This window comes from Mirounga angustirostris, unplaced genomic scaffold (assembly GCF_029215605.1).
Source record: "Mirounga angustirostris isolate CCGP_5_RB_7025 unplaced genomic scaffold, mMirAng1.0.hap1 SCAF_7, whole genome shotgun sequence".
Lineage (NCBI taxonomy): Eukaryota > Metazoa > Chordata > Mammalia > Carnivora > Phocidae > Mirounga > Mirounga angustirostris.
Window position 1 is genome coordinate 125667489 of NW_026991715.1, and position 15852 is coordinate 125683340.

At 44.7% G+C, this 15852-nt stretch overlaps 1 long non-coding RNA gene across 1 annotated transcript in view; it reads right to left on the minus strand.

Annotated features, from left to right (window-relative positions):
- The window catches only part of LOC135365444 (uncharacterized), a 38501-nt gene extending 32805 nt beyond the window's left edge, over window positions 1–5696 (minus strand). The window contains exon 1 of the long non-coding RNA XR_010413324.1: window positions 4802–5696. This is a non-coding gene — a long non-coding RNA (uncharacterized LOC135365444). The remainder of the gene's footprint in view (window positions 1–4801) is intronic.
- Window positions 5697–15852: the final 10156 nt, after the last annotated feature.

Here is a 15852-nt window from a genome sequence, read left to right on the forward strand (position 1 = left end):
GGGTCCAACCACCTGTTTCTGAAGCTCAGTAATGTTGGTCAACCACTGCCTTAGAGCGAATGGAAACCCAGATCAGAAATGCCGAGGATGATACGTCTTCCTTTCAGGGGTTATCTGCAGACAAAGGCTGAGTGATTCAGGAAGAACAAAAGGCTGCTAGCCCCTTCCCTCGATAGGGGACAACTTCAGTGATGCCATTCAACCTTCAGAACTTCTTGTGGGATCAGGCTGGGGCTGGAATTGAGCTGAACCTATACCTTTGCCAAACTTCTTCCCTGCCCTATTCTGCACCCTCATTCCCTTAAGAGGTGTGAGAAGTTGAATTGTGTCCTCCCCAGAGAGAAATGTTGGGAGTCCTAACCCCCAGTGTCTCAGAATGTGGACTTATTTGGAGATAGGGTCGTTGCAGATGAAATTAGTTAAGATGAGGTCATACTGGAGTAGGGTGGGCCCTTAAGTCTATATGACTGGTGTCTGTGAAGACACAGGGACACAGGGAGAGTGCCCTGTGAAGATGGTCTGCCGAGTGTAGACAGTTTAAGGAGAAGAAAGGCAAGGTTAAGGGTCTGATTAACTGGCCTCACATACTGCAGATCCAGCGGATCCAGCTACCTTCGGCTCTGTCACGGCCCCTCACTCTTGTTGCTTTCTACTGCTCACCATTCGTGGGGGTTGTGCCCCTTTCCAAGCTTTTTCATGGTGTTCCCAAATGGTGCTCAATATACTGAGCTGCCCACAGAAGGTAATCTGATGAGGACAGAGTGGCATTGCTCTCAGAACTCCCTCAAAGGGAGCAATTTCCAGTTATACCTCTGCTCAAAGTTGGAGTACTTGAATTAGGGAAAAGAAATCATTAAACAAGGGATCATGGAAGGACTTTGGCTTCAATTCCTAAGTGATGCTAAATAACAAGAACTCATGGAAGGTATTAAAGGGAAATTCCTCGTGTTGATTTGTTGGATTTTGGCCTGTCCTTTCTTTTGGAATTTCTCCAGTGTAAACTTTTAAGTCATTTTCTATTTGTAGAATTCTGTCATAGCTCAGGCTTGGCTTCTCCAACTGGTGCTTTCCTTAGATGAAGCATTCAGTAAGATATAACTAAAGAAAATAAACATTTGACTAGAATTACTATAATGTGCTGATAATGAAAGGACAGTTTTAAAAAAAATGGTGTATATTAAAACTTAAGTTTCCTAAAGTAGCTTTTCCAAAATAACAAAACATCATTTGCTGAGTAGTGACTGAAGATACACTGACTGGCTCTAGCTCTTTTTTGTTTAATGTGGAATAATTCTATATACTTCAAGGCCAAATTTGCTTCACTTAGCTTAATTGTCAGTTAGATGAATGGAAAATAGTATGTTAGTAATTCCAATTTATTTTGCTTTGATATAGTCAAGATTCATGCAGTGGGGAAAGAAAAGGAGGTTAGATTCTGATCTGACAACTTTTTCTTATTATTCATATTTTGCTATAATTGCTAACATTTAACAAACACTCCAACTAAATTACAAATAAAATACACAGCTGCCATTTCTTCTCATAAAAGGAAAATGTTAAGTCCAGTATCATTACAGAAAATTAAAAAAAAGACATACTTGTATGGTTAATTTTTGTATTTTCTGCGAAGAAATACCGTATTTGACGAAAACCTTCATAAATAGGTTTAAGTTGATTGTGTTTTGGTCAAAACTCTTTTCTTAAATCTGATTGCCCGGCTTTGAATTACTCTTCATAAAGACAATCTGTTCATACGATTCTCAACAAGACTGATTTTCCAAAAGCCATGAGGGAATCTGGTAGTTTCATTTTTCATATATAACAAGTGCCATTTTACTGTTCAAAATGGTCTGTGTAGTTGCCTGAGGGGATTGGTGGTCCATAGATCTGCTATTAATAAAATAAGCTCAGAATTGTTCATGGTGAGAAGAGATCTTGCAAAACCCATGATCCTATGTGACACTGATGCTTGGGAACTTCTTTCCCTTTGAAAGGAAATTGTCTAAGAAGTTGGAGGTTGTCTGGGCAACTTCAGTTCTCTTGGACTCTGGGATCACGGTTGAGTGAGGACTTACAGGAAGACATAAATACGCAGCCACCTCTCTGATGTGAGGAATGTGTATATATGTGTGTGAACCTCAGTTTTTTCATTCGCAGAATGGAGGCAATGCTGCCTACTTCATTGGGTTTTTGATGGGAATCAAAATAAGGCAATTTTAAGAAGGTACTTTTACCTATGTTAAAGGTGGGAGTGATAGAAAAATGGGAATTGATCAGTGAGGATTATGTTAGTGGTCTCTGTACATATTTACTCAGTGCCTGGCTCTTCTTTAAAATGGAGATAATTATATTGACCTACTTCAAAAGGTTGATGAGAACAACTAATTACTGTTGGTAAAACACTTTGAAAACATCCAGTGCTATCTATGAAAATGCTAAATACCAACTTCCCGATGCAGTTGAAAGGATTAATTAGGGAATGTTTGCTTGAACCTTGATCCTCTAATGAAAGGTGTTTCTCCTGTTGCTATTTTTGTGTTAACTATTATTTTGCACCATAATTTGCTGGATAGTAAGCGTCATGTTTGGCTGGTTTTTAAATGTTTCCAGACAGAATTTTGATAATTTTTCTTGGAAAGATCAAATGGATTTCATTTTGTAAAATGCCCAAGGTCATTCAACCAAACTGACCTTTGCTTATTTTGTGATGTCACTCACAGCTTCTAGATGTTCTCATTCAAGCCTGTCTTTCATGGTCTCCTTGAAATATTGTGCTCAGTGATGGATTTACAATTCTCTAACTCCTCTATTTCTCTGGCCATTTTTTCCACCAATTCCAAAAGAACTAAGAAGATTTTGGGGAAAAAAATGACTATTTAAAAAACTCATTAAGAATTAGGATTTGTTTAAAAATAAAAGTTGTCACTTCTATTTTCCATACTTAAATTTGTATGTAGGTATCTGTTTCATTCTCTTAGTTTTCTTTTTTCTTTTTCTTTTTTTTTTGAAGATTTTATTTATTTGTCAGAGAGAGACACAGCGAGAGAGGGAACACAAACAGGGGGAGTGCTCAGCAGGGAGTCTGCTTCTCTTGGTGGGCTAATACCAACAAAACATTGCAGGAAAAAAAGAATAAATGAATTTTAAAAAATTGTAAAGATCTTTCTAACCACCAAGACATGAGGGATGCTCCACCCCTGCTTCTCACTGGTATTCACTAAGCACAACTCACATGATTAAGTGCCTAGTTAGGAAACTTTGAGTACTTGACAGAATAAATTGGAGCTATTACAGGCCATTCAGTGACGCCTCACTTTGAAAATATTTGGCTTGCAGATCAATAACTCATAAGACTGAAACAGCTCTGAAAAAAAGTTAATCTACGATCTATGAGGATACTGTGGTCCGGGAGGCCTGAATGGACATGTAGAAGGTATGCTGGGTTATTCTGACATAAAAGACTTAGCAGGATTCTTGAAGAAGCCATGCTGGGCCCTTCTGGGCTCCTACTAAATAGGGGCCATGTATCTTTGCCAGGTATGTATATAGTTAATGTTTTAAAAGATGGATTAAATGGACTGTTGGTTACTGGTAATACATTTTATTTTGGAACAGATCCACGTTGGTTTGGTTTAAAACAAAAAATTCTTTTTTTTCCAGGAGAATATGTTGTAAAAGGGTCCAGCTATTGATGTGATAAATATTGATCACCTGCTCTGTGTGAGGTACCATGTTAGAATACATACTCTGTCTCTCTCTCTATATATATAATATACACATATACATGTATTTGTTTACATGTATGCATCTGTATATAGAGAGAACATACACATACAAAATTGGTGGTAGCTAATTAGCACAGTGAATTCACTAAATACGTAGCACATACTGTTTAAGCTGCTCATATGAGTTACTCTGCCTTGTGTAACCTCTTGAATTATTATCTCGTATAATTACTTAGTTCTTATTTGGGTTTTGGTTCCCCACCTAATCTCCGAGCTCTTCTGGGCTGGACTTAGAGCGGGCTCTGCCTTCCCTCTACTCTTCACTCCTTGGCAGTAATTAGGGGAGAGCTGCCGTTAAGCATCAAAGGGGGCGCAGACGCTTAGCCGAGGGCAGGGTTCCATTTCTCCAAAGCCATGCCCTTTCCGCACATTTTGAAGGTGATGTGTTGACACCACAGGATGCAGATGAAAAGACCTTAGAGAAAAGTATATACGTAACACAAACTTTTCGTGTGCCTAGAAATCACCGAGGGATCTTGTTAAAGAGTAGGCTGTGAATCAATAGGCCTGGGGCCGGGCCTGACCTTCTGCTTGTAACAAGCTCCCACGTGATGCCGGGGCTTCTGGTCCGTGGATCACACTGGGCTGATGCAAGGTTCTATGCAATGGCCGCATCAGGGACCAGACCCTGGTAACCTTCGACGAAGACGCCAGAGAGAGGGGGCGAGCGCTTCCCCCAGCCCTGGCCGCGCCCCGACCCGGGTCAGCAGCCCAGGTTAGCCCGCCGCAGTCGCGCCCTGCTGGCCTCTGAGCGCGGGGTGCGCCGCTCGCCTCCCCCTACTCCCCCGGCGCGAGCCCGAGCGCAGCCGCCAGGGGGGCGCAGCCGCCAGGGGGGCGCAGCCGCCAGGGGGGCGCAGCCGCCAGGGGGGCGCAGCCGCCAGGGGGGCGCAGCCGCCAGGGGGGCGCAGCCGCCAGGGGGGCGCAGCCGCCAGGGGGGCGCAGCCGCCGGCGGGCCACGCGCCTCACGTGGGCCATCTCCCGCCGCCCCTCCCGGAAAGCCGGCAGACCGGTTTTACCTGTCCGCGTCCGGGGAGGCTTCCGACCCGACTGCAGGCGCTCGCGGGAGGCCGGCGTCCTTCTTCATCTCCACCCCCTGCTTCCAGTCACTTCATTTCTCTACCCGACACTGCCGAAGCCGCGGAAAGCCGGGACCCAGCCCAGCCGCTGGTTGAGCACCGTCTCCAGCGACGTGTGTGAAACTGTTCAACCCCAAACACAAACACCAGCCACTGACATGTTTTAAGAAACGCCACAGTTGGATGACTGCGGAACCAAAACAGACCAAATGGGGAGGCAAGAAGGGAAAGCAATTGGCCCAGTTCGGTCGGAGAAGCGGCTCGTGTTACACTCCCTTTGCCAGTTAGCGTCGTGGGCGTTTGTTGCTGTGTTAATTACAGTTCTTCCCCGAGTCGGAGGCGAGAACAGCCCTTGTGGAACAGTTTCAAGTGGAACGTTCCACCGGGAGGAAAACAACTGCCCTTCTCCCCAGCCGGAGGGATTCCCACTAGGCAGCCCCCGGGCAGCAGGCAGCCCCCGGTGCGCGCGGTGCGCCCGCACCGCCCGCGCGCCTCCCAGGCTGGCTTCCGGGTGCGCTCGCGGACGGAGACCCGCGCGCCTCGGCCGCGCGCCGCTGCGGGGGCCCGGGAGGCCGGCGGGGAGCGGGGCTGCCGGCTTCTCCTCAGGGCACGCCTGCGGCGGGCGGGAGGGCGCCTCGCAATTGCTGCTTTTCTCTAAGCGTCCCGGGGAGCTCCCGGAGTGGCGGTCGGGCGCGGGAGGCCGCTTGCTTCACCTTTGGACGGGCAGCGTGAGGGTGCGCGCGGCTGGTTCAGCAGGAGTCAGGGACAAAAGTCAGATAGTGGCAGCAGGGTGGCAAGTACCTGGCCTTGCAGGCAAAATGACCTTGCAGGCTCCCAAATCCTGTCTCTGCCCCTCAGTAAATGTATGTGACCTTGGGCAAGTTGATACTTTTCTGAACTGCGCTCGTTTCTCATGGGATGCCGGCTACGTTGCAGGACTCTTCTAAACACTCGGCCCTCACAACCTCCTAAAGAAGTACTCTTAAAATTGCCATTCCGCACACGGGAAAAGTGAGTCCTAGAGACAGACGTTAACCAATGCATCCAAGGCCACACAGCTGAGGAGTGGTAGGGCTGGGATTGGAAACGAGGGGGTCTAGCTCCAAAGTCTATGCTCGCCCCACGGAGCTAAACTGCATGTTGTATCATAATGTGTATGTGAAGTACCTGGAAAAGACGGGATAGCTATAGGCACATCATCATCAAGCTGATCCTAGCTAAGATGTAATGGACCCATTATTGATTTACAAGAGAAGTGACAGACGGGGTGGGGAGGGTCCACGTGGTTATGGGAAATCCATCAGAGGCAGCTGAACAGGGATTGGGGAATAGGAGCGTGGATCCCAGCAACAAGCCCATCAATGTGTCCTAGGCCCCCCATTCCCAACACCTTGCCAGGTGTGTCCGCAGCCCGGACATGAGTAAAGACCCTAGAAAAAAAAGGTTAGAAGCCATAGGGTCAGGGCAGCCCCGTGAAAAGGGGCCTGAGGCGGTGAGTCTATACTAAAGCCACCTACTAGCTGCATATCATTTATTTACAACAGTACAAAAAAATACTAAGGTTGGTTGTCCTGCTATTTTGAAAAATACATTTTTTCTGCAGTGCTATTTGGGCCTCTTAAGAATACAATTCTTGGAAATGACTCAAAAACCGCAATCCAAAAACCATGGTGTGCACTTGAGACTGTCATCTATGCCACTTACGGGCTGGCACGGGTGTCTGAGATAATATATGGGAAGTGCTTGGGAGTAAAAGCACTAGGTAATGATATTTTAAAAGGATACCATACATGTTTTGATTGTAACAATAACCTTCCTGAGAGAATTCTGTCACTAACATGTGGCTTTCACCCAGAGTTTCATGTCCTTCCTTCTTGGTAAGGCCGTTTTCAGAATAGTGCACAGACAGGGTGGGAAAGGCCAGGAAACAGGTGATTTTGGAAGTGGTACAATTTCTGCCTATGAAGAATTGTTATGCAGGAGGAAGGCAGTTTTTTGGGTTCTATAGAGAGCAGCCTGTTTACCTTTCACCAGACCATTGCCCATTCATCAGGACAGTTTGGGGTTGGCTGGGAATCTAGACACCGTGAATGAGTTCAGTATCGCTTCTGTAACACATCACCACAAATCTGGTGCCTTCAAACAACCCAATTCATCATCTAATAGTTTGGTAGGTTAGAAAGCTGACACAAGTCTCCCTGGGTGAAAGTGTTAGTCAGCAGGGTTTGCACCCCTTCCTGGCGACTGGAGAGGAGAATCTATTTCCTTGCCTTTTCTAGCGTCTGGAGGCTGCCCATATTCCTTGGTTTATGGCCCCTTCATCCATCTTCAAAGCTAGCAATGGCGGGTCAAATTCTTCTTCTTTTTTTTTTTTTTTAAAGATTTTATTTATTCATTTGAGACACAGAGATACAGAGACAGAGAGAGAGCATGAGCAGGGAGAGAGGGAGAGGGAGAAGCAGGCTCCCCGCCGAGCCAGGAGCCCGATGTGGGGCTCGATCCCAGGACTCCGGGACCATGACCTGAGCCGAAGGCAGACGCTTAACCGACTGAGCCACCCAGGCATCCCCGGGTCAAATTCTTCTTAACGCTGCATCACTTCTGACTCTCTCCTGCTTTCCTCTTCCACTTTTAAGGACCCTTGTGGTTGCATTGGGCCCACCTAGATAATCCAGGATAACCTCCCTATTTTAAGGTCCTCTGATTAGTGATTTAATTCCATTTGTCACCTGAATTCCCCTTTGCCATGTAAGGTAACATATTCATGGACTCTGAGGTTCAAGACATGGACATCTTTGGGGGCCATTAGTCTGCCGGCCACACATCCCAATTGCTTTGGTGGCAGGCATAATCTTAATTAATTCATAAACATATGCTCAACACTTTCTTCGTGAAAAGTACATTAGCAGGGACTTTGAGTCTGGTAGACCTGTGTTTGAGTCCTAGTTCTGCCACTTACTAGTTAAATTATTTTGGGCCAGTTACACAACCTTTCTGACCCTCAGTCTCTTCATCTGTGAAATAGGGATAGTAATAGTACCTACCTTGTTGTTTGAATTGAATGAGATAATGCTAGAAAACACTTAGCACAGAGCCTGGCATGTGGTAAACACTCAACGAACGTTTTGTTTATTATTATTAATCTGTTATGAGGATTGCAAAGAGGCATAATGCATGGTGCCTGTGCTTGTGGAGTGTGGGGAATAAGGCGTACTCACACATGCAATCGTGAAGTTATCTAACACACAGGAATAGATAGTGAAAGATATGGGACGGTATCATACCTACGTGCTAAATGGGTTACTACAGACAATAAATGCTATTGAGTGAAATAAGATATTTTCAGTAAGCAGGAAAGGTAGGAATGAAGGAAGTAGGATTGATGTTGAGACTAAAAGAAAGGTTGAATATAGACCAGGTAGAGGGGAAAATGTTGGACACATGAGTATATACGTGACAGATTGCAAGGTGACAGTAAATAAGGTGGTTTACTTGTCATCTTATGGAATGTAAGGTTTGTGTAGGGGTGTTCATTCGTTTCCATTTTTTTTTCCCTAGAATGTTCAGGGAAGGAGTGGACTATCAGACTCGAAGGGGCCAGACTGGAAGGGCTTGAATACTGGGTTATATAGTTAAGATTTTCTTCTGTGATAGCAGGGAGCTATGGAAAGTTTTAGAACAGAGGTAGATTCCTGGTGAAAGCAGTGTTTAAAAAGGTTGATCCAAGAATAGTATGTGTGGGTAGGTTGGTGGGAGGAGAGCCTGCAGGTAGGGAGAGCTGTTGGGAGATGTTTTCAGTGGTCCAGATAATAATGGCTGGAGGAGATGTGATAGCCATCAGCTCCAGGAAAGGGAATGGATGTAAGAGACATGACAAAGCAAGAACAAAGAGAGGCCTTAGTGAGATAGAGGGAAAGGATAAAAGATTCCTGGAAGTTTGGTAATAGAAATAATAGAAATCAGAAACAGAGTTCACATTGAGTGTTCCTGTGTGGAAGATGTTGGCAGGTCATCAGGTGGCACATGTCCAGTAGGCTATTGGAAATGTGGAACTGGAAGAGAGAGAGAAGTCATAGCCAGATGATGAGGTTTGGAAATCATTAGCAGAGAAGTGGTGGCTGAAATCCTTCACTCCTGCCCCTAGGCTTTCAGGATCAAACCTGTTTCAGCGCCCACACTGGTGGATTCCTAGTCTCATCCCTCTTTTCCTCCTTGTTATGGGCTGAATTGTGTCTCCCCAGAATTCATATATTGTATCCTATCCCCCAGTACCTCAGCATGTGACTATATTTGGAGATAGTGTCTTTAAAAAGGTAATTAAGATCAAATGAGGACATCGACTGGTGTCTTTATAGGAAGAGGAGATTAGGACAAAGACACATACAGGGGAAAAGACCATGTGAAGACATAGAGATCAGATGGCCATCTACAAGCCAAGCAGAAAGGCCTCAGAAGAAACCAACCCCACAGGCACCTTGATCTCCAACTTATAGCCCCCAGAATTGTGGAAAAAAAAAAAAATCTCTATTGTTGAAGTCATCCAGTCTGTGGCATCTTGTGATGGCAGCCCTAGCGAATGAATCCACTCCTCCAGGGACGAGTGTCCTTGTACCACCGGCCCGTTGGAGCTGAGGGCACCCCATGCTGCCAACATATCCCTCTGCCTACATTTTAACAGGCCCAGCCCCTCATTATCTGGATATATTGCGGGTAGTATTTAGTGGCTATCAGAAATGTGGGTCCCTGGGAACTAAAAACAAGGTTATCCTTCCTTGATAACAGTGCTCTGTGTCTTGGGAGGCTCCCCATGGTGGGGACTCTGGTGTTCAGAGCAGAACTTGTAGAAGAGGGAGTTGGTCAAAGAAGCCTTTCTGAGCACCCAGCTCACAGCTGTTCGAGGACTGTTCTGCCACCTGTTCCTAAGGCTGTCTCTGGCAACGGATTCCTCCATGTGCCTGCCTCTGAAAGCATGCTCAGAACAGAAAGAAATGTGTCCTTCCTCGTTAGTAAGACAGAAAAACGAGTTTTACTGCACTTCTAATTCATACTTTTTTTCTTTTCATTTAATAATGATTCTGAATCTCGGTTGGGCCCTGTTTTTCAAAACACAAAATAAAGTACATGGGCGCTCTGAAGCCCAAGTTAGCACTTGAAGTAGCCCTCAGGGGGGGAAGAAACAGAGTGATATTTTCACACAACCACCTACAAAGAGCTTATCTATGAAAGGCTAGAAGAGCAAGTGTCCAGAAAGCTCCTGTTAATTCAACTGGACAGATTCCAAGTACCTGTCTTGTAGGCTTGTGACAGTGAAAATATTCAGACCAGGACCATGTCCTTGGTGACTTCTGTGTTCATTAGAGCTGGCCTTAATGATGGATTAAGGCCATTATTATGAGGAAGATGCTGATGAACTGTTCTCCATCTTCACAGAGGACAGAATGAGAGCAAGTGGGCTGAAGGTGTATAGCCAACGGAGTCATCCTGCCGGAAATAGAAAGCCTGCTTCTAAGGCCATTTTAAGGTCTGACTAGGTTGTGCTCTAGCTCCCTCCTCTGGGCTCCCTTAGTATTACCCTGCATTTTCCCCAGTCTGTTTACTAGGTTGTGGAGTTATTTGTTTAGGTGCCGGTTTCTATCAGAAGACCGTGAACTCCTGAGAGCATGGCTCCTTTCTCTTCTATCTTTGTCCCTCTGCCTCAGCCCCTAGATGGCCCTGGGTGATGCCTCAGTGGATCTGACTAACTCTCTCCTTCGAAAACTTTGTAGTGTCCTAGAGACTCTGTGTGTGTGTGTGTGTTAGAGAGAGAGAGAGAGGGAGAGAGAAAGAGAAAGAGAGAGACAGAGACAGAAACAGAGAGAGACAGAGACAGAGAGCAAGAGAGTGCAAGAGAGAACAGGTGAAAAAGATCACGAATACTCTTGGAAATGGTTTGTTACCCTGGATGTCAAATAAGTGCATGCATAGTGTAGCTAAATACCTAGCCTATATTGAGCATGAAGACATCCTTATTGACTGATTGACTAACAGAAGGCTGAGAAACAGTTAATTGCTAGAGGGAGAGGTGTAGCTTCCTCTCTAGAGCTTTTTAAGGAAAACGATAGTGATATTTCTGAATGGGGTGTGAGCAACCTGCTGAATGCACATTTTCCCCCCCTAGACCTACAAGGTGAGTGAACCATGCGACTGTATCCTGAGTGATCAATATTTAGCTGCCACTTACTGACTCCTACCACGTGTCAAGTGCTTTGTACATGCTATTTCACTGAATTTTCACATACTTCTTGAGATGACTGTTGTTCCCCCCCACTTTACAGATGGGGAAATGGAGGTTCAGAGAGGTTTGTTTATTCATTTCGTCAACCATATTTATTGTTTTTGTGCTATGTGCTGAGCACTGTGCTGGGCTCTAGGGATACAACATTGACAAGACACATATAGTCCTTCCCCTATGGAGTTTACAATCTAGCAAGAAAGAGAAACATAAAAGAGGTAAGAGAGATTGTTCAAAGGGTGCTGTTGAAGTTTATAGCAGGAGGGTGCCCATTAGGAGCTCATTGTAGAGTGAGATATGGGGGAGCAAACAACCCATTACACTTGGTTTAGAAGTGCTCCATAGAGTAAGCACTAGGTGCTAGGTGAGCACACAGAAGACAGTCCGAGAGGCATCTTAGAGGAAGTGTCATCCTGCAAAACGAGTAGGAGTTGGCTAGGTTAAAAAAAAAAAAAAAAAAAGCAGGAGGTGGGGGGAAGGGGAAGGAAAGGGTTTCTAGGGAACAGATTATGCAGAGGCCAAAGGTGAGAACCACCATGACCCTTGAAAGTTAATTCTGGCTGGAATATGGATTTGGAGTTAGAAATAAGGCTGGAGAGGTAAGCAGTGGCCAGATATTAAGCATTATCATAGAAAGCTTGGACTTGATTTTAAGGCAACCAGACGGAGGGTGAAGGTAGTGGCGGCCTGAATAATGTAGGAGCAGGTTAAGTGACTTTGTCCAATGTCTCATAACCAGAAAGTGATAACTTGGGATTGGAAATGAGGTTCTATCTAATTTGGAAGCTCATCCCATGACCACTGGCTTACATTGCCAGAAAACAGTCTACATACTGGAGAAGAAGAGGTGGAGACTCACTTGTGGTTTTCTACCAATCTCTTCTCCTTACCTCCAGCCCCCACAGGCTTTCCATTTTTTATTTCCCCAGGACCTTCAATAGCACAGAAGAGGGTGTGTCTCAGCCTGGGGACAGGTGGGAGATGCTAGCACCCAGGAGCAGTTCTATGACAGCCTTCCTGCCTCTTGACTGCTTTCCACCCCTTTTCCTGGGGTTGACATTTCTGTCCACTGCACATTAGTGCAAGAAACAAGCGGGATGCCTCCAGCGGGTGGGGAAGCTGCATCTGGGAGGCTTTTGCTGCCTTCCTAAAACACAAGAAAAAGAACCAGGTTCCCAGCTTGTAAGAGGAGCATGTTTTTGGGTGGGATGAAGAGGGTAAGATGCTCATGTTCTCTCCACCGCCATTTGTGTTCTTGCTGGTGGATTCGAGGTGCATACGCTAGTGCATTGTTTTGCATTGTTTCTCTGCATGTCTCCTCAGTCTTGCCAATGTTTAACTAAATCTGCCTGCCATTATTGCATATTTTGGAACCCTAAAATGTTAAAATGCTTTCATGGTAAACAAAATGTTTTCAATAATTGCTCAAGAGAATTTGGAAAAGTAAGCTTGTTCTCTCCATCTTTATCTTTTCAGCAGGATGCTTGCCTTTGTTCATTTTTTTTTTCTCTTAGTATAGTGTGGTGGGTAAATGTGCAGTCCCTTCCCAGAGTTTGAATCCTGAATCTAACACTTTCTGGCTAGGCGACCTTGGGCAAATTACTTAACATTTCTGTGCCTCCCTTTCCTTATCTGTAAGTAAGAAATAATAATGGGATCTGTCTCACAGTATGATTATGAGGGTTAAATGAGTTAATTAGAATATTTGGCACATAGTAGGTACTTCATAGTGTCAAGCTACCATTATTATTCATTAATTAACTTGCATAACTTTTTAAATTCTAATCCTCAGATCCAAATATGCTTTTTGGAAAGCCTTTGGAGAGACAAATAGTGCCGACCTTCATCCTGAGCACCCTCTCCATGGGAAGTCCATCAGTATACAAGGAGATGATTATGGGATGCGGCTTCCCTGAAGATCGAAAGAGGGAAGTACAATTCTGCTTTGCTAAAGCTTCTGAGAGTATTCAGAAGCATTTGCAAAGGATGAAATAATAGCCTATATGTTAACATATGTCCCGTCAATCATTCCCAGCAAACTTCTGGGGCAGCATATAGTGCATAGCCCAGTAACAAATTGCAGAACCACAAATGATTTTTTTTTAAGTGTAGATAATGTTCACCGTGTGAGTAAAATTCCAAAGTTTTTCCAAGTCACAGAGGAATGTACCTTGGGAGAGTACCTCTATCTCTATGTGGCTTGTTCTTTTAAAACCAGGTGAACTCCTATGGTTTTGAACAAAGTTTTTGTTACAGGTCAGTTAATTCTTTAGCTCTGAAGATGAAGTGACTTTTATTTTCTTTGGCAACAGCTTTAACTAGAAAGTGCGTGCATTAGTGGAGGGAGAAGGCTGCCCTTTGATTCTTCTAGATAGAGGCTGTGATAAACAAGTTCTCGACAGTCTGCACTGCCTGGGAATGTGCAGGTGACTATGGAGACAGCCGTGGAGGCACAAGAAGGGGCATATGGTCTTCATTGGCACGGCATACCAAAGTAATTAAAAATGTCTTAAAATGCAGAAACCCCCTAAACTGTGAACTATATCACGGTAGATGTCAAATTAGCATTTTCTGCCTCTTTTAAACAATGCCATAATCTCATTAATCTGCAGAAGGAACCAAATGCATGGACTCCAACCAGTTGGCTGGACATATGTTGCATATTGGACTGGCCATTTGGTTGGATCTGATTAAAGTGGAGAAATTGCATTTTATTTTGGGCACTGAACCCAAATCTGGGCCTGCTTATTACTTTTTGAGCTCCCTTTTTAAAGTGATAGGTTTGTAAGTGCCAAAATTCAGTACCAACTTGCGTTAAAAAAAAAAATCCAAAAAGAAACTACACAGAGGAAAAGGACAAGGATTGGAGAGGGAGACATAAGTCTGGCTTCCGATCATTGGGATATATTAAATATCGGTATTCACAATATTATACATTAGAACTGTCAAATCCACAGGATTGTGCTCACTTACAGGCAAGATGTCTCAGTTGATCAAAACGTTGTATTTATTTTGCATGGTGTCATATACTATTAAGTCTTTTAGCACAATGCTTTGTTTTTAAGTTCTTTATTAACAAGTATGAAAATTAAAAAATCTAAATATTTTTGAAAGCGAAATGAATGTATATTGTTTGCTTGCATGGATGGACCCATTGTCTTAGTCAGTTTGGGCTGCTATAACAAAATGCCATAGATTGAGTGACTTAAACAACAGAAATTTATTTCTCACAGTTCTAGAGTCTAGAAGTCCAAGATCAAGACACCAGCTGATTTGGTGTGTGGTGAGAACTCTCTTCCTGGTTGCCTTCTTGCGGTGTCTTCACATGGTGGGCAGAGAGCAATCATCTCTCTTGTGGTAGCTCTTCTTATAAGAGCAGTAATCCCATTCATAAGGGCTCCACCCTCATGACCTAATCACCTCCCAAAGGTCCCACCTCCAAGGGCCATCACACTGATGATTAAGGCTTCAACAAATGGATTCTGGGGGACACGTTATCAATCCATAGCACCCGCTGATATTTCCCGAATAGTTGGTGTTTACTTAGCGCACTGTGCTAAGTATTCTAAGAATACACATTTGCATGGGATGCAGTAGGGTATTTGTGGTTAGGGCAAATTCACTACTAGCTCACAAACTGGGCAGGGTGTGTCATCCTCAGGAAAGGGCAAAGGGCAAAGGGCAATGAGGATTCAGAGGAGGATGAGATCATCTCTGGTGTGTATTTGGTGGGAGGAGTAGGATTCTGACAGACAGACATGGGGGCAGGAAGGTGATTTGAAATCTTAAGAGTAAACGGTGGAAGGTAGGACATCACAGGGAGCTACATAAAGGGGGGCACTGGAGGATAAGTCTGGAAAGGCGGATAATGGGGACCATCTTGTGGAGAGGACTCAATGGCAGATCGCAGAGTGGTGGGCAGCAGGGGGCTCCTGGGGGTTTTTGAGCAGAGGAATGACAAAAACTGGACCTGTTCTAATATGGCAGTGTGTGATGTGTGGGACAGGTGTGTGAGAACCTCAGTTAGGAGATGATGATGACTGACCCCATGAGAGGGGATGAAGTCCTCCTCTGAGGAAGGGCAGTGAAAACAGAGCAAATGGGTAGTCAGAGTTACTGTGGAAACAGAATCCACAGGACACAGACTCTGAGTGACTGTGGGCTGATGCCGCAGGATCATAGGACCTCAGAATTGTCATCTTATTATTTATTATTATTATTTTAAAATATTTTATTTATTTATTTGAGAGAGAGTGCACAAGAGAGCACAAGCAGTGGAGAGGGAGAAGCAGACTCCACACTGAGCAGGGAGCCCAATGTGGGGCTCGCCTGGATCATGATCTGAGCCGAAGGCAGACGCCCAACAGACTGAGCCACCCAGGCGCCCCAGAATGGTCATTTTAAACAGTAATAATCATTATACATTTGTAGACAGGCTAGTTGTTGAAAGGCTCTCTGGCGATAGAAGGCTCAAGAGACAAACTTTTGTTCTATTAAAGATGTCTTTTCAAAAGCTAAATCTTTCATTCCCTCAGACTAAGGTAAGCTGTGTTGGGGGATAGATGTGGGTGAGACGGGGAACAGGGCTCATGTTCTGTTTTGAGCTGTCCAACACTGCAGCCCAGAGAGTAGACATTCTTGTCAGTTTGTTCAAAAGAGGAGGAAAAGCGACAGGAGGGCCAGAGCAGGAACTGTCCCCACGACTTAACCACGCCACATA